At 36.9% G+C, this 26,969-nt stretch overlaps 1 protein-coding gene across 2 annotated transcripts in view; it reads left to right on the top strand.

The window, feature by feature from the left end:
* ccdc85cb (coiled-coil domain containing 85C, b) overlaps positions 1 to 26,969 on the top strand; it is a 55,143-nt gene that overhangs the window by 2,292 nt on the left and 25,882 nt on the right. The gene's annotated exons all lie outside the window — the stretch shown is intronic.

The raw sequence follows: 26,969 nt of genomic DNA, 5'->3' as shown, positions 1-26,969 counted from the left end.
TTACCAAAGTACCAGTACTTTTGACAACACTACTTGTGAATGTACAGTTTGGCTGCACAAATATGGGCAAAATCATAATCATGGCTATTTTGGTAAAAAAAAATCATAATCAATATTATTTAACACAATTACCTACTCAGACCTTGAAAACATGCATTTATTTAACCTTTTTATTGACACATGTCAAATCAGTGGTGCCTTTAGAAGTGCCTTACAAACACATTGGTCCAGTGGCATGCGATTTATATTTTTATCGCACAATAATCATCTTGTTTTTGTAATTTTTTGAATCAAAAAATTAAAACGATTACTTGCATAGCCCGAATGTACAATACACCAACCTGCAGTGAATGTGATGTCGCTGTTTATAACTTCATTTGTATAAACCAATTGGGGATGCATAACGATTAATCGTGATTAATCTATAGCAGAATAAAAGTTTTTGTTTACATCATATATGTGTGTAAACTGTGAATAATAACTTTGTATAGATAAATACACACACATGCATTTATATATTTAAGAAATGTTTATGTGTGTATATACTTTTGTATATTTATGAATAATTTATATTATATGTAAATATAAATACTTAATATATAAATATATATTCTTTTCAAAATTATACATGCATGTGTGCATATTTATATATACATAATTATTATTCACAGTTCACATTCATATATGATGTAAACAAAAACTTTTATTCTGCTATAGATTAATCGCGATTAATCGTTATGCATCCCTAAAACCAATGTAAAGTTTGTAGGTCTGCCAAGATCATGCATAAAATAAGATATTACATAAAAAATTTTTTTGACAGGCTTCTTCAGATTCACTCGTTTGAGCCCTGGTCGTTCGCATTATGTGTTGCATGTATGGTGGTCTACTTTGATCATTGATGACTGTCAGTACATCTGATCAATGAAATGTTTTTAATGGAAGTCAGTATGTGTGGCCTGGATTAAGTTTGTGGTGTGCACTTACTGAATAAGACTTCTTAAGCGAACCCATGGTGTAATCTAGATTCCACAGGGATTCCTGAGGCATGCTAAAAGCCACAAAGTGATAAACGAATGAAGATGGAAGTGTGTGTGTGTGTGTGTGTGTGTGTGTGTGTGTGTGTGTGTGTGTGTGTGTGTGTGTGTGTGTGTGTGTGTGTGTGTGTGTGTGTGTGTGTGTGTGTGTGTGTGTGTGTGTGTGTGTCTGGCCACTCTCTGTCCTTTTAAAGAGGTCTCATCGGTCAGTTTTGCCACTGGATGTCCCAATACACAGATGGTGCTGCAGTAATAACAGGAGACAGGTTCATATTTCATCATAAAGTTCAGTTACAAGCTGTGCTACATTACTGGCACTTTCCATTAAACAGTTTTTTTAACAAATTGAAAGGCTTCAGGAAATGTTGACCATTTAAATAACATAATGGGCTACTAATAGCTAAAACCAATTTTATAATGTTTTTGTCTGTTCATTTTATAGACGGTTTGGCAAAATCCGTCTAAACAGAGTTTTTTATTTGTGCTATCTTATTTTCTAGCTGTAAACATTAAATTAAATTAAATCACATTTAAAAATTAAAATACACTACTAATCAACATATGAAGTGGATCAAATATGTTGTCCTAAGACAATAATGTGTATTGGATATTAAGACAACTTTAATGAAAGGTTTTGATCCACTTCAAATGTTGACTAGTATATTTGTTTGATCATTATCGTTAAAAATAACACTGGTTTACACGAACACAATAGAGATTTCTAATGGTTTCCAGATGCACCATGTTCAAAAGTGTAAGACACATACAGGATGTAGTGCTACATTCCTGTCATATCATACAATGGTTTCTGTGACACAACATTTTTTTTAACATTGTTTAGATTTTGATTGTAAATTAGATTTTGAAAGTATTTCAAGAACAAGACAATATCTGTGGTTTGAGTGAAAAGACCACAGAGTTATTTCGTAGCACAAAACAAAATAAACTGTTCTTCAAACGTTGAAAAAAATGATACACAAAAAAGCCATATGGCAATGTTAAAAGGCTTTATTATAATTACTGTCAATCTGAATATTAGTGGATCAGTATCAATGTTCAGAACATCTGTGCTGTATCAGTAGTTGTTCTTCTAAGTATATGATTAATAGCAACAATTATAGTAACTATTGGCTGTAACTGTTGTTATGTTTCTGTTCTTCCATATACCTGCTTTCACTATGGGCCAACAGATAGACTAAAGGTCTAAAATGATAGACTAAAATGGCACTCAGGAGATGTTATCTGAGCTTACATACCCATAGGGGTCCATCTAGTGTGAGACACGAGGAAGGATAGTCATTATGTTGTTCTGGAATGGATTTGTAAATCAGGATTTGAAGACTCTTAGCTTATGTGGCTTATGTGAAATGATCCTGCTGCAACTGAACTGAAGGTGGTCTTGTTAGGCAAAGTATGCTAAAATGTAACAGTTTTAAAGATGCCGTAGAATTTTAAACAGTTTATCTAAGCATAGATAAATAATAAGAGTTCTGACATATCGTGAGCCTCAAACACACTTGTTTCCCTCTTCTTATGTAAACCTCGTGCATACAAAAGACTGCTGGAAAACAGACCAATCTCAACATAACACCCACTGTGACATTACAGTCGTGATATACTCCTCCAACATAAATTACACATTAAATTATTTACAATGTTGTTACAATGCTTAAAATAAAGTTGTGACTTAGCGCATTATGCTAGTTAATGCTATATGTTAGCATTTAAGCTGAAGTTTTACTATTGACGTAACAGTTATGTTTTGCAGGTCCACACTAAAAAATACAAACTTACCACTCAGAAACGTCCATTAACAATCTCCAAACAATTGATTATTCCTCAAATATATTTTTCTGGTAAAGAGTCAAATATAAGATCTGTTTACACACACACACACAGCTACTGAAGGAGCTGCTCTGAGAAACAGCCAATCAGAGCAGAGCTCAACATTATTATTTATGACCCTTTCAAATAAGGTAATAATAGATTTTTTCATTCTGGGAGCAAATTCTAGGGTTGTAAATGGACATGTAAAACCGTCTCTGGATCATTTGTGCACTTAATAAAGCCACACACCTTTTTCTGTAGATATCAGAGAACAATTTAATATATTATTTCTTTATATAGCCAAACATTTTGATTCTTAAAATTTAAAAAGACAGTTCTTAACTGTTTTTAATTGTACTCTACATCTACATCCAGACAAGCTTTTTGGCAGTAATACATTTTGGAATCCATTCAGCTGATTTTTGGGTCTGGCGCTAGCACTTTTAGCATAGCTTAGCCCAATCCATTGAATCTGATTAGACAATTAGCATCGCGGTAAAAATGACCAAAGAGTTTCGATATTTTCGGGCAGTGCGTAATATCACTACGCATGCTACAGCCATGTTACAGCAGCAAAGTCCTTGATTATTACGCCAGTCTGAGACTATTGTTCCTAGCCATATCACAGCTTTTAATTTTCCGTCGGTCGGTCTTAGTCTTAATCTTAGACAAATTTTCACTTAAGTTCACTGAGGTTTCACAGAAGTTCACTAAATTTATAATAAAGCTGCACCATCCAATGCAGTGAAAAATTTCTAGTAGAATTTAATTCGGATGGTCGATTAAAAAACAAATTTGCTTGATTTAGATTCAACATATGTTCTAAGTTAGGCTTTATAAATAATATCCAGGCTTTCTTAGGGCCGGTGCTCGGTTTCCCACTTGTTAAGGCTCCAAAAACTCATCCATCCATCATCACAGTAATCTATGTAAGACTGTAGGTTAAAAATGTTTGATGAATTGTGACATTGCATCACCTTTAACAAATAATAGAAGTGTTAACAGCACTGAATTGACATGAAAATCTAGGTTGAAATCTATTGCTGTTGCAATATACTAAAGACATTTCTTTTGTCAGTTGGCAGTAAAATCTATCAGCCCGGTTTAACAATGAGCATGGTGACCCAAACAGGGGTCAAAGTAAAACCTTAAAACTAGCTCAGCCAGTTCTTTATGTGTGTCAATAATTTAAAACACTGCAGATTGTATAGCAACGCAGTGTTAGTGAAAGATGAACCTTTGCCGGAATTAAATCAGGTTATTACACAAACAATTAAATAGTTAATAGATAAAATATATCAGTGTCCTATAACTGCAGGCCTGTTTTTTATCCCAAACATATTCTGCATGTTTTAAGGGTGTGCCGCTGCTGCGTAGGAAGTGTGGCTCCATTGAAACTTGCCTTACAAGTACGCACAAGAAGACTGATGAATTACATCTTAAGATTTTAACAAACTTCCTGTATGCTGTCAGACATTGTACAACATTAACTCTATGGCTGATTCAAAAGCAAAAGTCAGACTGGAATTTCCACATTCCTTAACTGTCAATGGTGAGTTCTTTCACAAAGACCTCTGAATAAATAGTAAGATAGATGTGAGACTCATCATTCGACAGTGCACATCACGTGAGCTCATTGAAATTCAGTGCATACAGCAGAGGAGAATCAGTGGTTGGACTCCAGACTCCATTGGATGCATGTAATACAGGGATGTATGGTAGATTCAGGGGGTGACTTGGAAAGATTTACGTTTTACTTTCTTATGGTACTGTTTTAGGGCCACGTTCTTCTTTGGGTGAGGTTTTAAAACCTTTCGGCAGTTAGAGACTGAGAGTAAAGAGAAAAACAGAATGTTTTATGTCAAAGTAGGTTGTTGAGACACAACCACCTATTAGTCACGGACCAATAGCAGTTTGGCTTGTGCAATTAAAAGATCACCGAAACAACTTAAAACACAACTTTTAATAGATTTAAAATACATTTTTAAAATTAAAATGGTTGCTTTCCAGACCTGTATGATTTATGTGAACCACACTACTCTCCAGCTCATTGACCAGCACATACTTGGTTTACTTGATTTAGGTGTGCACACTACAAAAATGATTGCAGAATGGGTGTTTTAATTGCGAAACTTTGTCCTGAGGGAATTCCCAAACAAACAAATCAACCCATGCAAGAGTTAATTCAGCCATAAATCACATCCATAGCATCGCCCACTCCTCTTTGGAATTTAAATGGCTGTTTCCCCCACCTAACCTACATTTTTGCGTACTAAATAAATTGGAGAGTTCATTTTAAGATTAGTTAAAGGTGCCCTAGAATGGAAAACTGTATTTACTTAGGCATAGATGAATAAAAATAATAATTTCCTCCTTCTTATGTAAACCTTGTGCATGCAAAAGAACACTGGAAAACAAGCCAATCTCAACATAACACTGACTGTGATGTTACAGTTGTGATGTACGCCCCAACAATAAATTACACTTGCAATTAATTTAATTAATTAATAAAACCATAGATATATACAATAGATGTCGCCTTGGGGTTCTAAGTATGTGTCAAAACCACCGCCATCTTGGAACAGGGGTCTTGTCATAGGAAGTAGCTAGGTAACGCTGCTATCTCCGCCTGTATTTCAAATTCATGGACGATAACGGACTTTTGTGCTGCGTGTTGATGTTAGGGCTAATAGCACTATGCATTATAGTTAGAAAAAGTAGATTTTCACAATATCAAAACTTAAATATTTTTCTGGACTCAATGCTAAATACATGTCTGACTGTTGAAACAAACCTAAAGAAAACCTAGAATATCGCATTCATGATGATTAATGGTGATTTTATTTTCGTTACACCATTGCCTACAATGATGCTGATGCTGGGCTCCCCTGTTTCAAGATGGCGGCTCTATTTGACGCATTTTTTTCAATGAACTGCCGTAGCCAAGGCGACATCTAGTGTACATATCTATGACTAAAAACAAAGTTGTGACTGCTGAGTTAGTGCTATATGCTAGTTAATGCTATATGCTAGCGTTTTTAGGCAAAAGCTCTAATGTTGACGTTACAGTTACGTTTTGCAGGTGTCTGTATCATCATTTTAGGGGTATTTGAAATGGCTTTAATTTAAAGGAGCTGTATGTAAAATTGACTTCTAGCAGTTGAACTTGATACCGCAGTCTAAATTCAAAGTATTGGAGACGTTTTTTTCCCTGCCCCCCTCTCGGGTTTACACATATAGCGTGACCGACGATGGAAAACATTTGTTTATCTGCTCATTTTCACATTTGCAACGTTTTGGTTGTCTGCAAATTACAAACCTGCTTTTGTGGATTTTTATAACTCAATATGTGGTTCTTTCAGAGGTTGTATCCACCTGAGGTTGTATATTTATGTGCCATTGTGGTGTCATTTAAGCAACCGTGCTGTCGAAATACACTATTGGGTAAATTGGCAATGGGCGGGCAGGGTTTCCAGCAGAAATAGACCTAAAGTTAATTATCTGTATTTTTTAATATAAGGATGCATTTTTCGTAAAATAGCTTTGAAACAATATGTATTCGTGTGTAAAGCACTATACAAACTAGGGATGCACCGATAGGATTTTTTGGGCCGATTCCGATTTAAAGGCGCTGTATGTAGTGTACAGCGGCCTCTAGCGGTGATTGTTTAGATTGCAACCACTAAGTTTACAAGCGCGTGCTCGAACTCATGAGCGACGGCCAAACTGAGATGTAACACACCGGAGAAAACATCACACAACATGCTGGAAACTCAGGTAAACTCCCACTGCAACGTTTAATTGACTGCATTTAGCCTGTGTAATGTGGTGTTACATATGTACATTTACGGTAAGATAACGAAAACAGTTAGTGAACTACACTGAACAATTTCAGTATAACAGTAAATACACTGTGCTATTAGTCCTTTAGGGTTGTTGCTTGCCACACTGTGTGATCAATATCGTAGTTAAGTCCATGTCACATTGTATAAACTCAGTTTCCATCAATGTCAGACTGTACAAGTTTAAAGACTTTTAAAAAGCGGACGCACGCAAACAAACGCGTCCGCAGTTTTACGTCATCGATCGACGACGGCTGGGCGAACACACGCTAAAGCGAAGGCTAGCAAACCGAAACAACGTCTAAAAAACTAAAGCACACTCGAAATATATTTGACATGCTTTGTAGTAATGTTAGCTTACCTGTCCAAAAGGATGAAAGCCAACTCCGGATCCGTTTTTATACCCAAAACAAAGCGGAGGTTTCTCCATAATTCAAATGCCCTGCCAATGTTAATCCGTGTTTTTGTCCGTTGTTGATCCGATTCACGTTTGGCCTTACGAGCTTCAGCAGATAACTTTTCTTCACAATATGTGGAGTTTGTGTTGGAGTCTGTGTTGTGATGGGAGCAGGTCGTTTCATTCTGTTATCAGACAGTGTCGTCGCTGTTGAGCGCAAAGTCAGTAGACGAGGCGAGAGGCTCGGGAACGCGCATGCGGGTGACGTCACTGGATTTCGCGCCAAATCCGGCCCGGTACTTTCACATAAAAATAATAATATTTTTTTTCAGAGGTAATAGCAAAACCCGCAAAGTGGATCATTTTAATGAGATATTACAACCCCTTCACACACAGGCAATTGAAAATGGATTAGTTTAAGTAGAAACGTTACGTACAGCACCTTTAAACAGACAACTTCTGGCCGATACCGATGCCGATATTAAACACTTATAGACCAATACTATACAGTTGGTCTATTAGCTAGTTTATTTCTGCATCAAATTATTTTTACTGAACATGGATTGGATCTAATTCACATTCAACTGACCAACATAATAAGAGAACAAGCTAAAACAAATATAATGACAACCTTCAAAGACAGCATGACAACCTTCAAAGGTGGTTGTTGCTATTCAGCATTTATTTTATTAACAACATCAACTCATTTTTTACATATAATGGATTTCTTTATGCAGTTAATTAATAAACAATCGGTATCGGCCTTTCTCGTGCTATTGCCGATATGCCGATGGTTTCAAATTCATCAAAAATCGGCCGATAAATATCGGTGGCCGATACATCGGTGCATCACTAATACAAACCCTCAAACATAGTGAACATAAACTCCAGCCTTCTTTCATTTAATTGGTTGGAATGCTTCTCAGCTAATGTGATTGGCTGGAATTCGCATTTGTCTTAAGAAACACAGACTTCTTAAAACTTAACATTTTTGCTCGGTCGTGTAATTCGATTGGCTGGGAGTTGATCACTACGGCTTCTGTGAACAGAAACTTTATTTTGATTTGTCAACATTATGACAATGATGTGCTGTTAGACTGTTAGATGGCTGCTCTAAGCGACTGTGTGTTTTGAAGGAGGCAGCAATGACAACGAGTTTACAAGTGGGTCCAAACAAAAAACACAGTGTTGTAATCATTATTGTCATTACTCTATAACTTGCATGCATTAAGGCAAACCGGCCCACATTGCCATGCATCCCACTGGGAAAAGTCTCAGTGCTCCAGATGACCAGTTCGCCACTGCATCCGCGTAACCTCTATGTAGAAAAAATCTCACCGGACTCACATAAAAAATGGCCCAGCCCCTCTAGTATTTGCCGGAATTTAGACAGCAACGGTGGACCACGACGTCGCTTTCTTTCTCTCTCATTTCGGTCATGTGGCGCACGTGGCCGCTCGTGTCCGTGCTATTCTCCGAGATGCATGCGACGGCCTTTTGTGCAGCGGATTTAAAAAATTTTTTGTTAAGGCAGTAGGGTTCCCGTTCCACAGCTTAGGTGGGCCGCCCGAACTGCAAAGTGCTGCGGGAAACCCTGGCAGGATTACACAGACCAAAACAAAACAAAAAAACATTCTAACAAGCAAGATATGTGAACTTTGCACGTTTCCTAAATATCTATGAATATATTATACTACTTTTAATTAGTGCTGCCGCGAATAGTCGACGTAGTCGACGATGAAAATTTGTCGACGGCAATTTTTTTAGTCGAGGAGTCGCATATTTATTTTTTTCCGTCTCAAACGGCCCACTGTAATTCTGTCTCATGTCTCAAATGGCTCAATGTAATTCACCTCCACACCAGTCTGTGCGCTGTGCGCGCCCTGCTGGTTAATCTGCTACGCTATCATCTTTCTTCCCTCTCCCCCTGCCTTCACTGCTTTAATTTTGAAAAATTGGCGGTGGCAGGTGAGTCTATGGAATTATGAGTCGGAAAGCTTCCGAAGTATGAAAGTATTTTAAGCCAAGTTGTGATAAAAGAGTGGTCTGTTACACCGTGCCAAACGTCGCTGGCTTATCACGGGAGCACAACGACAATGCACGAGCATCTCAAACGAAAACACTCGGGAGTTATTGACGATACACCCACAGAGAATAGGACAACGTAAGTAACTGTTATATGATTATTAATGAAACGGCGAGCTAGTCAGTACTGTTTTATTAACTCTTTTGAGAAGTACAATGACTCTGTCTTTGGATGTTAAAGGCTATCAGTGTTTGCTCGTGATTCCGCCACGGAATCAACACTGGACGCAACAAATAGATTTTTCATGATTCCCATTTACATTTTTATTTTACTATTTTAAACGGCTCAATTCATTGTTGCGAGTGTTCAGCGCGTCTCTCTCTCTCTCTCTCTCTCTCTCTCTCTCTCTCTCTCTCTCTCTCTCTCTCTCTCTCTCTCTCTCTCTCTCTCACTCTCACTCTATCACTCATGTTGCTTGCAGCGCCTCGACCGCGCGCGCCTGTCTCTTACGTGACAGTGAAAAGGTGGCAGTGTTTTTAATGTACTTTCTTTTTTTGCGTAAACGTCAACATTCACAGATGTCTCTGACAAAGACGACTGATCGAATTAACATGACTTGAAGAAAGATTAGCAGTAGTGTGAGTCTGTGTGCGAGCTTTCTCCCTCCCTATGATGCTGTATGCCGTGTTCTGTAGTAGTCTATGTAACAACAACAGTGTATTCTCTTATATTTCTTAATTGGCACCGAATTGTCTGCGCTATATCACTCGCATTTAAAATCAAGAAATGGCTCAAAACACAACAACAATTATGAGAAGAGCAACAGCAGTAAAGCTACAATGTAAATGTATGGTGATTTTTGCATATCTAAATCAGGATTTTAGCAGCAGTTAAAGGAACAGCTGGTTGGATTAAAAACGAGGTGATGGGTCATGTTTAGTCACTATTTTATAGGCTACAACAGAACAGATAATATGTAAAATAGCATTCAGTTGTGTTAAAATGCAATATAAGATCAAAGAGTAGAAGTGAAACATTTCATATTTCTGTTAAGCATCTGCTTTGCACTGGAAGTTTTTATTATTATTTATATTGTTTACATTGTAATTTTTTATTTGGTAACATTTAAGTTATTTATATTGTTTATGACACCGGTGGGTTCAAAATAAAATGGACACAATGAAATAACAAACACTTGAGTTTTTTTTAATTAGTCGTTTAGAATAGTCGACTATTCGAAAAATTAGTCGAAAGATTAGTCGTTAGAAAATTAGTCGTTAGTGGCAGCACTACTTTTAATTTAGTACTATCCAAAACCTACTGTACATACAGCTCCTATAAGCTTTGACTAAGTGGAAAAGCATTGATTTCAATTTGTTTATTTATTGCTGACTGAAACACAGTGTAATTACATTGTTGATTATGTGGTCAGGTGGCACATTGGCAAGCAACTGTTAGCTTCAGAGAACACACTCAGCGATCCAATTCTGTTGACTCAAAACATTTCCTCATGTCAGGTTAATCACAGTGTCCCCAATGTCCTTGGAGACCAATTTTAAGGGGAGTTTCATGTGATCGTCAGCTTATTTTTTACATTCTGCACAGAGAGTATTTTTTAAACATATTCAAAGTCATTTGTGTCTTTGCCTTTTACTGCTGAATCTGATATCTGGATATTTTAAATCTTACACTGATGAAATTGTCCTGTCTGATCCTCCAAGTGAAATTTAGGATGTACACTATGCTGTTCTAGACTGTACCAGTATTGCTCCATACCGTATCAGAGTGCAGTAGGTGTAAGCGTACCCTAGTAGCTTGCAGAGGTGGTTTCTGGTAGGGTTCACTTTGAGTCCCGATGTGCGAGAATTCAAAACATTCTGATACACACAGCACAATTACAGTACAAGCACAGTACGTCACCATATTCTAAACGACCCCAGATAACAAGGGTGTGTTTGACATCATGCATGCTTGCACAGATCGATCGGTTTATGAAATTGCGAAAGAGATTTAAAAGCATCTTAGTAGCATTCTGCTCTCCAATCGCTGTCGTGTTACTTTAATTTAGAGATGCTAATATAAAACTTTTCCTACAATACTGATAGCCAATTATTCAGAATGAAATCAGCCGATACCGATAGTTTAGTGCTTATATTAACTCATTCCCCGCCAGCCTTTTTTGTGATTTTCACAAAAGTTTCATAAAATAGTACCTTCCAGGAAAATGTTCTTCTATAAATATATAAACATACAAATGTATCAAATAAAAGAACAGACCCTCTGCTGTCAAACAAACAAACAAATTTGTTCCCTTTTTATAACCTCTAAAATATGGAAAGGTTTCTTAAAAAATACAAAATTTTAAAACATACACAGAGTTTTTGCATCAGTTTTATTTTTAGGGCTATCATAAGATTAATCGCATACAAAAGTAAAGTTTGTTTTTGCATAACATAAATGTGTGCACTGTGTGTAATTATTTTATATATATATATAAATGCACATTATATATAAATAAAAAAATACATAAATAAAATGTTTCTCTTATGTATACATAATAATTACACACAATACACACACAAATATGTTATGCAAACACAATTTTTATAATGCAATTAATCGCGATTAATCTTTTGACAGCCCTAGGTTTTTATAAATTCGTCAGGAAAGTGTCATTGGCAGGGAAATGTTTTCTCTTAATTGACGAGATAACTCGTCAATGGCAGGGAAAGACTTAACGTGCATTAACTAAATTAAGATTATATTTCCTGATTTTTTTCATTCATATAATGATCATTAATATTGAACATTAAACTAGTGATGTTTCTTTACATTTTCTATACACAGAGCTCAAATTCATTGCATTTTTCTGTTCTCTTTTGACTGACAGGATATATCGGCCATGACTTTCAGCTGTTTTTAAACTAGCACTGTTTTTAAAACAAGCTGTTTTTAACACTTGTCCGATAACCGATAGTGTTAAAAATAGCTGTTATACTCCAACTTGCCTGGAAGTTTCTAGTATGCTCACTAAGACTTTAATTAGCTCCAGGTGTGTATGCTTAGGGTTGGAGCGAAACTCTGCAGGACACCAGCCCTGCAGGATAAAGCCCTGCAAGCCCGTCGGGGCCCGACAGGCTAAGCCCATTTGGGCCGGGCTCGGGCAGTTTTTTTTACAGACCGGGCTCGGGTCGGGCTCGGGCTTATTTTAGCGTCTCTCCTCATTGTGTGTGTTTGCGTTTGTAGCAGAGACAGCGCGCATCTGAGAGCGCGCATCCGAGAGAGCTTATAAGTGATTGATATTGGTCTCGGGTCGTGGTCGGGTTCGGGCTGAAAAAATTACAGGCATTGTCGGGCTGGGGTTGGGTAGGGCTTGAACACTACGGGCCGGGTTAGGGCTGGAGTTTTTGGCCCGTGCAGGGCTCTACTGCAGGACTGAGCTTGGGCACCACGTTATATGCCAATTGATCTGCGCAGCACGCATGATGTTACGATACACAACTCCATTGTGCATATCTTCGTTTTCTTCAAAGCAGTCACATCTTTTAATGACGTAAGCGTACTCGGGTAAGGACCATAAAGTGTAGTGTAAGTACAGACCAGCGGGGGAGTTCTGTTGGGGCTTTGTTTAAAAGTGTTCTGCTTTAAATTTTATAAACTGTTTAACTTTTTTCCATAAAATCCCCAAAAATTGGTTTTCTTGCTTTTGGAAGAAGTGTGCGGCTTCCTCTCTGTGTTCACAACCTATGTTGTGTTGTATAAAACAGTGGACCATCTGCCTATTGCTTTTGTCAGCCAGACAAAGCTGAGGCCTTCAATAAAAACTTTGAATGGACCTCTGGACGTTTAAATGCATTACACATCTCTGCAGTGCTGAGCTGAGAAAATGCACTTTCTGGTAGTGGTTATGCTGTTTGTTTCATGCAGATGTTGAAGTTTAAGGAAAAAATGCAAAATTCTATCAAATTCTTTGATGTAATAGTTTTCATGTACTTGCACTTATAGCAAAGACTCGAGGTAGAACATTTTAAAAATACAACAACAACTACTATTATTATTGATGATATTCATTTTAATATATGATTCATTTACTTTTACGCAGTGTAAATCAAACATTTTTAAAGCATTGCTTTTATAGGGTTTGAATTTGCAAGGAAATCTGAACTTTTTATTTTAACCGGCTTTACACCACTATCCTATAGACCAGAAATTATTTGAGTTGCAAAAATGAACAAAGATATACCTCTCATTCAGGTCATAGTTTCAGCATTATCAGCAATCTAGCCCCTCTGAGATGAGATGCGATATTACTTTATTAAAATTTTGACTACATTTTAAAAATGGTCCTGTATCCAAAATACACATGAGGGTAAATAAAATGTATTCTCATGGGCAGAGGGATTCGCAAGGGCGTAAAAGATGAAAGTTGCTCTTTGAGGGGGTTAGAAGTGCTTTTCATGGCAGCTCAAGGTTAACTCTCATAATCGTCGATTTTGCAGCGCAAGCAAGAGACTGTCAAGTCTCTTGTTGCTAGGATACCATTTTTTTGTGTTTTTCAGAGCGTGTGCTGTCCTTTCCCATACTATTGCCACTTTTCTACTTTTTAACTTTACGAAGCAGGTCAAGACTTTCATAAATTGCCTAAGTTCTCGAGCAATGAAAGACACTTCTTTCCTAGAGAAAGGCCTGAAATTTATACAGTATATAGCAACATTACAGCACATGACAGACATATAGAAATTGTCATTGCATCACCGACACGGTTCTTGAGGTGCTGAATGAAAAGAATGCGGGTCTTATTTAACCAACGTTAATTGTAGAATTGGTGAAGGCAATGAAAGATGCTGAGCTCGCCACAGATGTGTTACTTTGTTCTGTTTAAAAACTCAGCAGAAGCCTGTTTCCATCAGATGAAGTCAGAGCCTGTCTGAGGTCTCCGCATTGCGGTCTCAGCTCCGGCTCCACCAGTGTGTCTTATTGCTGCCCACTGGGACATTTGAACTCTTGGTGCATGGAGATTATACAGGGTGGAGGTTCAGCGACAGTGCAGATGATGATATCTTCTTCAAAAGAAAAGCATCTTTAGTGTTTATTAGGCTTTAAATGCAGGCATACTGTAGACTCCAGGTGTTTGTGAGACCTCATGGACAAGTCTTTTAATGTCACCATGATCTAAAACACAAGCCTGGGGTAGCAAAGGGATGACATGCATAAATATTCACACCTCCGATATACCAAAAGGCCCCAAAGAGTCCTAGAATCCTACTGCCCGCGCACACACTTCAATGTTCGGATAGATCTTTCCCTGACCTGGTGCATAGGAATGTGCTTAGTCCCACATGACTTGGAGGGGTAGTCGGGCATGACTGTGGTTCATTATCATGTTAAAGTGATGTTTTGCCCAAGGTCAGTTGCATAATAATCTGTGGTGAGATAATAACAAGGTGCCCTGACCAGAGAAGCATAAACATTAGAAATAACCAAGCTAAGGCCAGTAGATTTAAGCTTGTTTTTGAGTATAGAATCTGTCATTGTATAAACTTTTAGAACTTCTCGCTCTATAAGAATACAGATGATCTAAACTCACATTGCTGAATTAAATAAATTACAAAAATACATCATATATAAATATACACATATAAAAAGTGTAAGGCTTTAATATATGTAATGATTGACACATATATACACTTTAAGTACAAAAATTCCTTGTTGCACCTTGGTAAATTTGAAACAACTTGAAATAACTTAGTAAATTACTAGTTAAAAAGGTTTAAATTGTTGGAGTCGATGGTGTAGTGGACAGTGGTCCGACACATGGTGCATACTTTCCTGTCGTCTCCTTAATTACTATCGATCCAATAAAGGAAAAAATGGCCCAAAAAATAACTTAAAAAAAGTTTAAATTAATTGTCAATTCAAGTTGATTAAATGTAAGGGCCCTATCATACACCCGGCACAATGCAGCGCAAAGTGCTACGCAAGTGTCTTTTGCTAGTTTCAGCCCGAGCAGTTGTCATTTTTAAGTTCAGCAGTTGTTTAAATATCAAATACATTTGCACCCATTTTTGTGCCCATGGGCATTCTGGTCTGAAAACGAGGTGCGTTTAGGCTCATTGTTGGTGCGTTGCTATTTTGAGGCAACTAAAATAGACTACGCCATTGACCAACTAAAACCTGCTTGAAAGTGAATGGCGCAATACAGTTTTTGTTATTTAATGAGCGCGTTAGTAATATGCGCCAATAAAAAAGATGACAATGCGGGTTTGCTTATTACACACATGGACAGCACACAAACGTTTTTAAATATAAAACTTAAATGATTCAAATTTAAAAGATTATTATCAAGTCTCTTGGACATAAATGAGGACTGACTAGTGCACCTGGCTTTTAAAGGGGATAGGAGATGAGACTCTCGTTACGCCCAAAACACACCCATTAGGGGCCAGTTACACCAAAAGCGTTTATGGCAGTTGTAGGCACCTTTTTTGAATGATATTCTATGGGCGGGGCACGTTTATGCGCGCCGAGCGCCTTGCTTTTTTGCCCCCTGCCGCGCACGCGTTTTTGAAGGAGCGGAGAAGCGCCTGACGTCCAATTGTCTAATCGAATGAGGGGAGAGGCGGGCCTTACGTTGTGGTGAGGGAAGTTTACAGTTGCTTTGAAGACTCTCTCCTGTGTGTTTGTGCACCTCTCATCCTCAAACAAGGTCAGAGCAAGCGCCCTCTTTTTAAAGTTTTTTTCTACTAATATGACAGTTAACAGCAAAAGAGCGCTCACGCTTCAATATTTGATTGACAAGACAGCTGACTCGGTGGTTGCTTAGCAATTTGAAAAGCCGCGTCGCACTGCTCTTTTTTTAAAAAAGGCAGTGCGTCGCGTCTTGCGTTTGCAAGCGTTTAAACTATTTTTTCCCATTGTTAAATTAGCAAAAATGGATTCGGACACACCCTTTTAGACTGTGCGCCTTGCACTTTAGACCATGTGCTAAGATTGTTAAAATAGGACCCTTAAAAGTTTAAGTGCAACAAGGATTTTTTTACAGTGTGTTTGATATTAATTTCTTTCAATGCTGTAAAACTCCAAGGATTCATAGATTGATAAGACTAATCTTTTCCACTCAATATTTGGACATATAATTTATAATGTAAGTCTTGTAAGTTTGTGGAAATCTGTTCTGCATACAGTAGAATGGTTTATTAAAAGTAGCACTAGCTGAAAGGCTTTTGGCTTCACTGTTTAATTTATTTTTGTCTCTTTACTTTTCACAAGCAATACTTAACATGCACAAAACAACACTTCTGTCTGCCTGCCACTTTCATGAATTGCAAAACGTAAAGAATGCAAGCTGTTTGCCAAAGGCTATTTCTGTGAAAACAAGCATCAATGAGTTATATTGTTCTGTAATGGGTATTATGTTGTTGTAAACTATAATAAATGTATCAAGAAGTTTAGTACCATCACTTGTTTTAAAAAAATTAGACTCATTTCCCCATCAATTTCAAATTGCTGTCCGAGTGAACCATGACCTAGACCACAGTTTCAAGCAGACTTTGGTGTGATTTGCACAATTTACAATGAATTTTCAGATTTACTGAATTACTGGCTGTAATGTCATAGACCGCAAAGTGATGCAAGAACAGACGGTTTCTTGTAAAACATTTTCTTTGTACTGTAAGCACTAAATAGGATTGTTGTTAATTATGCAAATAGTTACATAAAGGATAAGAGTTGTGACTAATCACAAGCATGTAAGGGACAGATTTGTACAAGCTTGTGCGTGTTGTACTGACACTTTCTAGTGAAATTCCTAAGAGCCTCTATGGGTGTCTGCTTAGATTATGAATGCGATGAAGTGTCACCAGACAAAGAACTTCAGACTTTGTACCTTTAGGAAAAAGGTTTTTGTGAGGAGCAAAAAGTAATATTGCTGTGAAACTAAGCAATGGTTACTTCAGAGTTCTGAGGCAAGGGTTGATTCAAACCCACTTTAGGATACAGTATATTTTTTAAGGATGGGCACAAGTTGCTGAGTACTCGGACGTGACATCGACAATAGATCACGAAAACAATGATCGTCGTGCAGGTTTTTTAATTTTTTTGATTAATTTTAGTGGCATTTGGAGGTCTGACTAGGTTAATGCTGTGCTGCGCAGACCGATCGGCGTATGACATCACAGTACCATGACAGTAAAGCACACAGAGAAGTCGTACGCCTCCAGCTATTCACGTACTTGTTTTTCAGAGCTACTGTATACATTAAAAATTGGCAAAAATGCACATCCATAGTAAATTTCATCGTTAGAAAAGAAAAATGCATTTATATGAAAAGACAACTATGGAACTTTTTTGAAAGATTATTTAGTTTTTGTTGACCAGTTTTGTTTTTACCAGTTTTAAGGGGTATGGCTATGATTTAGTTTTAATATACATGGCTATCTGGAATACTTTGGTCGATAATAACCCAAAAAACTGACCTCATCCGGGTACTGTCAATCATCTTGATTTGTAGCCAATAATACTGTATGTTTAATGTATCTCTCTTTACTCATGCCGGGTGCGAATTGATAACTAATAAGGTATTAAAATATTATTTTGGGTTCAGTTTTTCTGGGTTTACATTATCCCTTAAATAACAGATCATTCGGTCCAACCCAGCATAATATTAATAATAAAGTATTTAAAAAAATGCTTTCCCTGGGGAGTACTTCAAAATATAAAAAAACACCCTTTTGTCTTTTCAATCATGTATGTTTTCAATGTGTAACACAAATTATGAATCATTGGTTAAGATTGAAGAATCAGGGTATCAAACTTCAAAATAAAGTAGACCATCAATATAGTCTATACCAGTGGTTCCCAAACTTTCTCAGCGTGCGGCCCCCCTTGTGTACAGTGTATTCCTTCAGGCCCCCCAAAGAAAATTTGTGACAAAAACTGTTCTAAAACTCCACATTTTAACATTAAATTATACAAAAAATAGTGCTTTTGGTTAGTAGCCTTATTTTTTTAGGTTTAATTATACAGGATTCATGATAAATTAATGTATTTCATAAAATGTCATAAAACTGGGGCCCCCCTGGTACCATCTCGCGGCCCCCAGTTTGAAAACCACTGGTCTATACTAGGCATGGACTGGTATAAGATTCTGGTGGTATGATAATCTTTAACAAAAATACCACAGTTTTACAGTGTTGTGGTATTGCCATTGCAACACTTAAATGTGTTATTTTCAAATGCCAGGTAAAATAAATCCTTTAAATTATAATATGCTTTCAAAAAATATATTATTTTCGTAATGTATATTATATGTAAACATCAAATCAATCACATGACTTAATGATATAATGAATTTTGTATAAACACAGCTCAGACAGTGTCACAGAATATTTTATTGGTTTTATAACCTTGACTGTTTAAAACCTCGTTGTACCTTGAAACCGGTAACCGGCCCATGCCTAGTCTATACAGACTCATAGAGACAGAATTTTCTTTTTTGCAAAATTTGTCTATGGATCTTTGATGAAAATTGCACTTATATATCACTTTAAGTTCTAGGTTCACAGGTCACGGCTTGCATGTGTCCGTGCTGTGGATCATTCTTTAATTTGGGCTTAGAGCTACATTCGATCTGCACTGTAAAATATTCAATCATCTGTGCCTCAGCAATGTTAGTGGTCAGTGGCAGAAGAGGAGAAATTAGTATTTGCTCAAAAACAACGCAGATAATTGCAGCTCATGTCTTCCCAGATAAACACATTTGCTTCTTGGGTCACATAACTGTTGCCAACAGTGAGCTCACACCCTTACCCGACTATGTGAACGCATTGAACTTCTGCGGCGTGTGGTCTCAGGGTTGCTTTAAAAACACTCTGGGGAATCTTGTTGAACGATATTACAGACACTTTACCAGTCAATAAGTGACATAATATGTAGACAAACACGACAGCATGATCTGTGTGAGCTTGTCTGATCTGGAAAAAAACCTGAAAGCAGCCATTCCGTGATCTACAGAGAAATAATGTACATGGGCAGGTAATTTCTGGAAAAACAGCTTTCATAATTACTGCGTACAGTAGAAAAGAATCACACCTTTATCTCAAGCCATCCTCAGTGTATATGATTATCTCTTTTTTTCAGATTAACACGGTCGAAGTAAGATTACAAAATTTCCTGGCTTCTCCAAATGGTAGTAAATGGTGCTTCTGATTTAAAGCCCAAAAAAAGTCCATCCATCCTTCACAGAAGTAATCCACACGGCTCCAGGGGGTTAATAAAGGACTTCTGAGGGCAATCGATGTGATTTTGTAAGAAAAATATTAACATTTAAAACTTTACAAACTAAAATATATAGATTCTGGTAAAGACCAACGTGTGCATACATATTTAATAAGAACATTAATTTAATAAGAACATATATCAAATTATAAACAATTGCATAAATAGATACAACAGAACAAATCAGATTTTTAGGCTGGTCTAACAGTACTGTATATGGATGCACGGATCCAACATTCATGTGTTTTATTTCTGAACTATTAACTTAAGACATAATTGACTATGTTTACAAGGATAATTTTGTGTAAATATGTCAGTTTAAGCAAGCATAAACTTGACATCTTGTGTCTGCACCAATTGCAATTATTGGGCATGCAATGCATCGAAATCTCTTTCACGTCTTCTTGTACTTGAATATTAGGCTCATGCAAATGGTAAACTTTCGTGACAATGAAGCACTGGCCTTGTCTCTCAAAACTGTCAAGCATCATTCATGATTAGGGCCCTATGAAATCCGTTTTATTTCTTCCCAAATTCCAATTGATTTATTCTTAAATTCTATGTTTTCATTTTCTGGATTCTGGTTTTAATGGTTAGGTAAACATTAAACGAATACAATTTAACAACAATTTATTAAATGTTTTAATTAAATGTACATATAGGTTGATGTATTTTGGCTGTCAGAGTAACCGCAATGCACTATAACTATGCTATTGACATTTGACAAGCAACCAAAAGTTTAATCATAATACTATACTCATCTTATTTTACTTTTCAGGTATCTGTATTAAATGTAAATATATTAGTTATGAAATTGTCTTTCAACATAATTTAACATTAGCAATAAATACAAATAATACACTGCACAGTCCTCACTGTATGAATTAAATGTAAAGTTGTTCAGTTAAGAGTAGTGAGTGTGTAATGAACATGTCTGACACAGAAAGCAACAGGCTACTGTCACTTTAAGACCCAAGACAGACTGCACTGTTTCAATATACTGACAAAACATCCAGCTGTTTATGTTCACTTAAAAAAGAAAGAAAACTTTCACAGTTTAGTGATCATGCGTGTGGTGGCAATGCTCTTGTGTGTGCGCTTCAGATGTGAGCCCTCATGTCTGAGGAGCATATACGAGCTATTCACGCTGGTAAATAGATGTGAGAGCGTTGCGTTGTGCGGACGAACAAGTGGAAATATTGTATACTGTGCCTTTAGTCTGCTGTGTCCAGGGCTTTGATGAAAACCTGCTTGCGGCTTTGATAAGGCAACGCTTGTCATTGTTTGCTATGCATAACGAGAAATGGACGTACCTTTCGTTACGTCCAACAGGAAAATGTTTCCATGTATTTCTGTCAATTGCTGATTAATGAAACAAAAAAACTAACTTCATAATATGAAGGCAAACTTCGCCAAATTCCGTGACGTTCTGTGTTGTACATTCCGTCGTGTTTTTCACATCACGGGTCATCAGGCACTCCTTTATTGTCAAGCTCTCTATTTTGCAGATACTGTATTAGGCTTTGTTTTAGATTATCCCACCACAATAGCTAATTAACCAAAGCTTTTTATCTGTTATAAAAAATAACTGTAGTATTGTGGCAGACACTTTTTGTACAAAGATTGCAGGTATTTTCATGTTAGCCGAGCTGTGAAGAATCTCATTGCCCCTGTTGATCTTGGAGTCTGGCAGTGCATTAAATATTTATTGAACATTGTTGTAGCTGTGATGTGCTCCACTGTGCTTGAAGATGTGATGTGTCTTTTGTCCCCTAAGGAGATGTTGTTGTTGATCTTCCTGATGTGCTCTCATGTGACCAGCAATTACTTTATAGAGCTGGTAGTCCTGAGGGACTATGGGATGAAATTTAGATGTACATATATCTTGTTTGATGTCTCTAGCTGTTCCACTGTGGCATTAGAGACTTTTTATATTTGGTCCAATTACTTGGACCATCAAAGTCTACTACTCGATTTGTTTATAGAAGAGTCTAACAACTGTTTGTTTTGTTTGTATGTTTTATGGACAATATCGTTGTATTCTCAATACCATGGAAATATGGTACATGAATAATCATTTATAAGCTTTAACCATATCAAAACATCATGATATACACTGTAAAAAATTTGCTGTAATTTTGCAGCTGGTTGCCAGTAACTTACTGTAGAAGATGAAGTCTAAAAATGTTTCATGTTCATTTAACTTTGAAGAAAATGTTGCCTGTAAATAACATAAATGTAAAATCTACAGTAAGTTACTGGCAGCTAGTTGCCAGTAATACCCAGTAATACTGTAATTTCTGCGGACATTTTTTGCAGTGTAGTTTTAGCATCTGTATCAGTAGTGAGAGCGCACTGATTAGTAATCAGCAAACTGATTCTGCTTTAAATAGATACACAATTGCTGCATCAGCTTAAATTGATGTCTCCAGGTTTTGTTTTTTGAGATTCAAAGGCCTTGAGAAAGTATTCATATTGAAACTAGAAAGTTGACTTTTGATTTGCAAAAGTATTCATGTTGATCAGATTCTGCCATATCTGATAAAGCAGAGCTTTCCGTCAACGTTTCTGGATGAAAGTTAACATTTTGTTTTCTTGTCCAGTTCCAGCTCGTTCAAATGATTTGACCTCGTAATGTTTTTCTTGGTTCTGTCACATTTTTCCCATTTTGTTACATGGGAGCTCATAACATTCCTAGGACGGTTCAAAGCTTCTCCGTTTTTTTTCTTGTTTTAGTTCAAACCTTCTCCAGCTTTTGTCCTTAGGTAATTAAAAGTTAATATTACCTTTGCACTAAAAAGTTTTAAGTTTAAAGAGATTTAATAGGAAATGCTATGTTTACAATAACATTTTTATGCATTGGGCAAATGCTTTTATCTAAACCTACATAGATTGGATAACAAGCTATACATTTTATCAGTAAATCTGTTCCCTGGGCTGGAAACCACAACCTTTTGAGCTGCTAACACAATGCTCCAGCACTGAGCTATTACAGGAACACAATTTATAGAACATAATATCAAATTATGAGTATGCTTTTAATTGAAAACAAACTAGTAGTTGGGTTAAAATAACCCAGCATTGGGTCAATTTTTTAACCCAGTACGTGTTCTGTCAAATATTTACCCGTTATGGGTCAAAAATAACCCAACCATTTTTAGTGTGTAGGATTAATATAGCAAGTAAAGTAATGATAATATTAAATATTATATAATATTTATATCTTGCATGCATTGCAAGTTGCTTTGGATGAAAGCGTCTGCCAAATCCATAAATATAAAAGCACTAGATGTTAAACTTGGATGGGGTAATGGATGTAAACATTACATACTTCACTCCTTAAAAACATAAACACTAGAACCCTTGCCACTATTATGACAGAGTAGATAAATAACCAGCACTTATCTCCCTGAAGAGGTGATTGAGCACTGAGTTAATGCTTTCATTTGTGGCTATGTGTGTACTTGTGTGCTCACGTGAGGATCAAGGTCACTGTAGATGTCAATGATTAGCTGAGGTTATAATTGAAGGTGTACAGTAACACTGTCATTTTTCCCTTATTCATTTCACTTTGGGTGTTAGCATTTTTTTGTACTGTGAGGAAGCTAAACGTTTATATTAGTAGATGATATAATGGGTGAGAAAATCCAATAGACTTATTTGTGAAGATACTCAAGCTGATCTTAGCAATGAAATGTCAACGTTTGTTTAACTTACTTCAATTGGTAACACATATTAAGTTTATTTAACAGTATATGAAGAGTTTGGTTCCAAAACGCAATAAATCCATTTTGACAAATTTCGGTAAAAACGTGTTTTCTATACCAAGAAAGTGACAAGATGAAAACCACTATTTTCCGTTACAAACTTTCACATAGCATCTTTAGGTTATAAAAACATAAAAAATTCAAATCCATAACTTGATTTTCAATATTTATTATAAAAACGAATTCTTTTTTCCACAAAATGCAATAAATCCATGACAGTTTTTTATTTCAAAATGCTATAAATCTATTAAATCAATGTATAAATGTGCATTCATCTTTACCATTTTATATTTATTTAGTTGACTAGTGGTATACAATGATTAAAAAATAAACATTAATGGCATTAACCAAAACACTTACTTTGTTATATTAAGAACACAATGTTTTAGCATGAGAAGCTTGATGCTGTCTGGAGAACAAGCAACCGAGTGCCTCTCGCGGAAATTATTAGCTGTTGATGGCTTACGTTTCTTTCCCGTCACAGAAAACCATCACAGGTTTAGCGATGCAATTAAAGTATTCTTTTGTTTTTGTTTGTTTGTTGATCACGAAGTACAAAGTAGATGAGGAAAACTAGGACTCCGTGTACTCAGCGCGCCGCCATGTTTGTTTATATTGCGTGAATGGTCCGCTGTAATATCAGAAATGGAGTTATTGCGTTCTGTAAAAAAGGAGCAGTGGCGTTTGTCGCATTTTGGGAAAAAAGGGAGAAAAGATGACAGAATATCACGGCGGGTATTGGATTTTGCGTAAAATTAATTATTTACTTTTAACTACTGACCTGATATAATACTGATTTTGGCAGTAACTCATTTTTTTCAAAAATGGTGTTTATTGCGTTTTGGAACCAAACTCTTCATATAGTGTCCCCTTCTCTGTCACCTGTCAATGATGTTATGTCTACATTATCCTTGCTTTCTCCTTTCACTGCTGTATAAATCATATTGTGTGTTCGATGTGTCGCTTTGCAGACTAATCAGCGCATGTCATTCAAATATTGCAAGAGTGATTGGAAAGCAGTAGTGTTGAGTTGCTTGTTATAAATGCCATGTTATAAAACTTTATTTCAATACATGTAAAGATGATTTGTGAGTCCCATCAGATTTCCATCCACTGTGGAGGTGTAGACAAGTCCCATCATTCCACTCGTTTTAAGATTTAGATACGATTTATGCATTTGGCAGATGTTTTCATCCAAAGCAATTTACGGTGCATTACATGGTGTACATTTTTTTATCAGTATGTGTGTGTTCCCGGAGTTCAAACCATATTGTAAAAAAATATAGACGTAGTGTCTGTGCCGTGGCGTCACCCATAGGATTGTAAAGAGCTTTTTTGAAGCCTACAGTTGGCTGAGCCTGAAGTTACCATCTTGGCAGCGCATCACTATGCATCACTTGCGGATAACAGAAAATGGGTAAAGAGCTGGGACATGGGTGATCTTAAGGTGACTGGTTGCTGAAACCAAGCCTGCCTAGCTCAACGGTAGTGACAGCAGTGACAGTTTACCCATCACTCAAGTGGCCACGCCCTTAAAACAGATGAGTTACAAAAAATTCACACACCACCACAATTGTCATAAAGGCAAAATCAGCTATATAGACCAAAATCACTTTTTTTTAACTTGGAGGTCTATGGGAATTTACTCCCTTTTGGTGCCTCTAGTGGCCAGTTGATGAATTGCAGTTTAAAGGGACACTCCACTTTCTCCGGGTCTGGCGCTAGCACTTTTAGCATAGCTTAGCATAATCCATTGAATCTGATTAGACCCTTAGCATTGCGCTCAAAAATAACCAAAGAGTTTTGATATTTTCCTATTTAAAACTTGACTCTTCTGTAGTTACATCGTGTTCTAAGACCGACAGAAAATTTAAAGTTGTCCATGATCTTTACTTGATATCCTAATAGTTTTTAGCATAAAAAAGATAATTTATTGTTGGCTGTTGCTTCAAATATACCCATGCGACTTATGATTGGTTTTGTGGTCCAGGGTCGTTGAAAAATTACATGTTGTGTCTTTAACGTGAATTAAAGTCTGTGTTGGTATGATCAGTGATAAAAATAATGTTTTTATTTTTTTGTCTCTCAGAGACATATTAAATGCCTTTTTGGCTTTCCAACAACTTTTGGCTTTTAAACAAGATGTTTCAACTGTAAATAAAGCTAAGTTGCAGACTTCAGTGCATTCAAAGACGTTTGCATTCAGGTCTGTAGCGTTTCCCTCTCTCTTTAAATTAAGTTTCATTGTCTGCTGCGCTGTAGTTTTCTAACAGAATGAGGTCAGGCAACATGGAATGAATTATTGTAAAGACTGTTGTTTCTGCCTGGGCTGCCACATCTTGCATCAATTGATCCAGCAACTTTTTGCACACACCCAGGCTGGGAGTTTTCCTTGACCTACGCAGTCGTTCACAACATAGACGCACTGCTTTTGATTCGAATTTAAAACACATGCACGCATGCAGCGAGGAACGCCCAGTGTCGCAACAGATGTTGAAAGGAAGTTGAACGACAGCATTCCTGCAGTCTAAACAGTGAGTTTCCAAAAGTCTGAAGTTTGCGTTCATCTCAAGTGTTACTCTAAACAAAGCCAGCTGCTTTTGGGCTTCGGGTGTGACTTGTAAGAAGCTGCTTATAATGTTAGAATGACAACGCAGTTGGTCCATCATTATGATTCTTGTGCCGCAGCGACGGCCATGTAACTGGGTCATGGCATTGCTGATGCGATTGGAAGCGACAAAGCGTGAGGGACTCAACCCCACCCCTATGTACCAACCCAGCATCACGATCCAACACAAACACAATCCTGTCAATTCACTTTGCTAACATGCACAGCAGATTTATTTGATGATTTAGTGCTTTAAATCCTACAGTAATATAGTGCTGACCTCTACTGTATACGGTAGCCAGATATTTTCTGTGGGAGTGTTACAGCCTTTTCAGCTATGTGACCCTGTCTGTGAAATCCAGGCTAAAGTCTTAAAATCTAATGATGAACATCACATAAGATTTCAATCTTTTACTCAGTCAATATTAGAGATATGTGTTTTTTAAGAATGTCATGCAAGCTATTCAGGAAGACATCTGCCTTGTTTTGTTTGCTCCTACAAAGTGACACATTAATTATATAGAATTTGATCAAAAACAACTTTTGACGTCACACCCTTTTACACATTTAGTCATTTTGCAGATGTTTATCTTCAAAGGCACTTAAAAATGAAGCACCATAAAGTATACAAATCTTTTGCATGTTGAAATCATAGACTGTAAAAAAGATGGACGACGCCTGTTTGCTCTCTTCCATTGGTGAAAAGTGAAGCCGCCAGTTGCCCGATATGGCGCTGACATCTTGGGTCTTGAGTCTGCACAATAGCGATTTCGGGACCAGTCATGCACAGTAGTGAGCAGGAAGGGAAGGCGCGAAGTCAAAACCCCGCTCTCGCTCTCGTAGAATGCGCATATCACACGTAGAATGCGCATAACTAACTAAACACAAACCTATTTTAAAAACAAACATTTGAATTTACATCAGCGTGATAAAAACTACAGTAAATGACAGAAACCAGCTTCGGAAAAAAGATAATTGAAGTGTAATTAATTTTTTTAGTTGGTCTCAAGTCCCATTGAATAACATGGGGAGGCGGGCTTTATGACCTATACTGGGACCAGTCACTGGGGGGCGATCGAGACGTTTTGGCTTCACTTTTCAGGGCTTGTGCGGCACGCTTGGTTGAAATAGATGTGAAGCTTGAAGTGGACAGAGATTTTTAATATAAAGTGGATGACCTTTTCGTAGTT

The sequence above is a fragment of the Misgurnus anguillicaudatus genome, chromosome 18 (assembly GCF_027580225.2).
Source record: "Misgurnus anguillicaudatus chromosome 18, ASM2758022v2, whole genome shotgun sequence".
NCBI lineage: Eukaryota > Metazoa > Chordata > Actinopteri > Cypriniformes > Cobitidae > Misgurnus > Misgurnus anguillicaudatus.
This window is presented reverse-complemented; position numbering and strand designations above follow the sequence as displayed.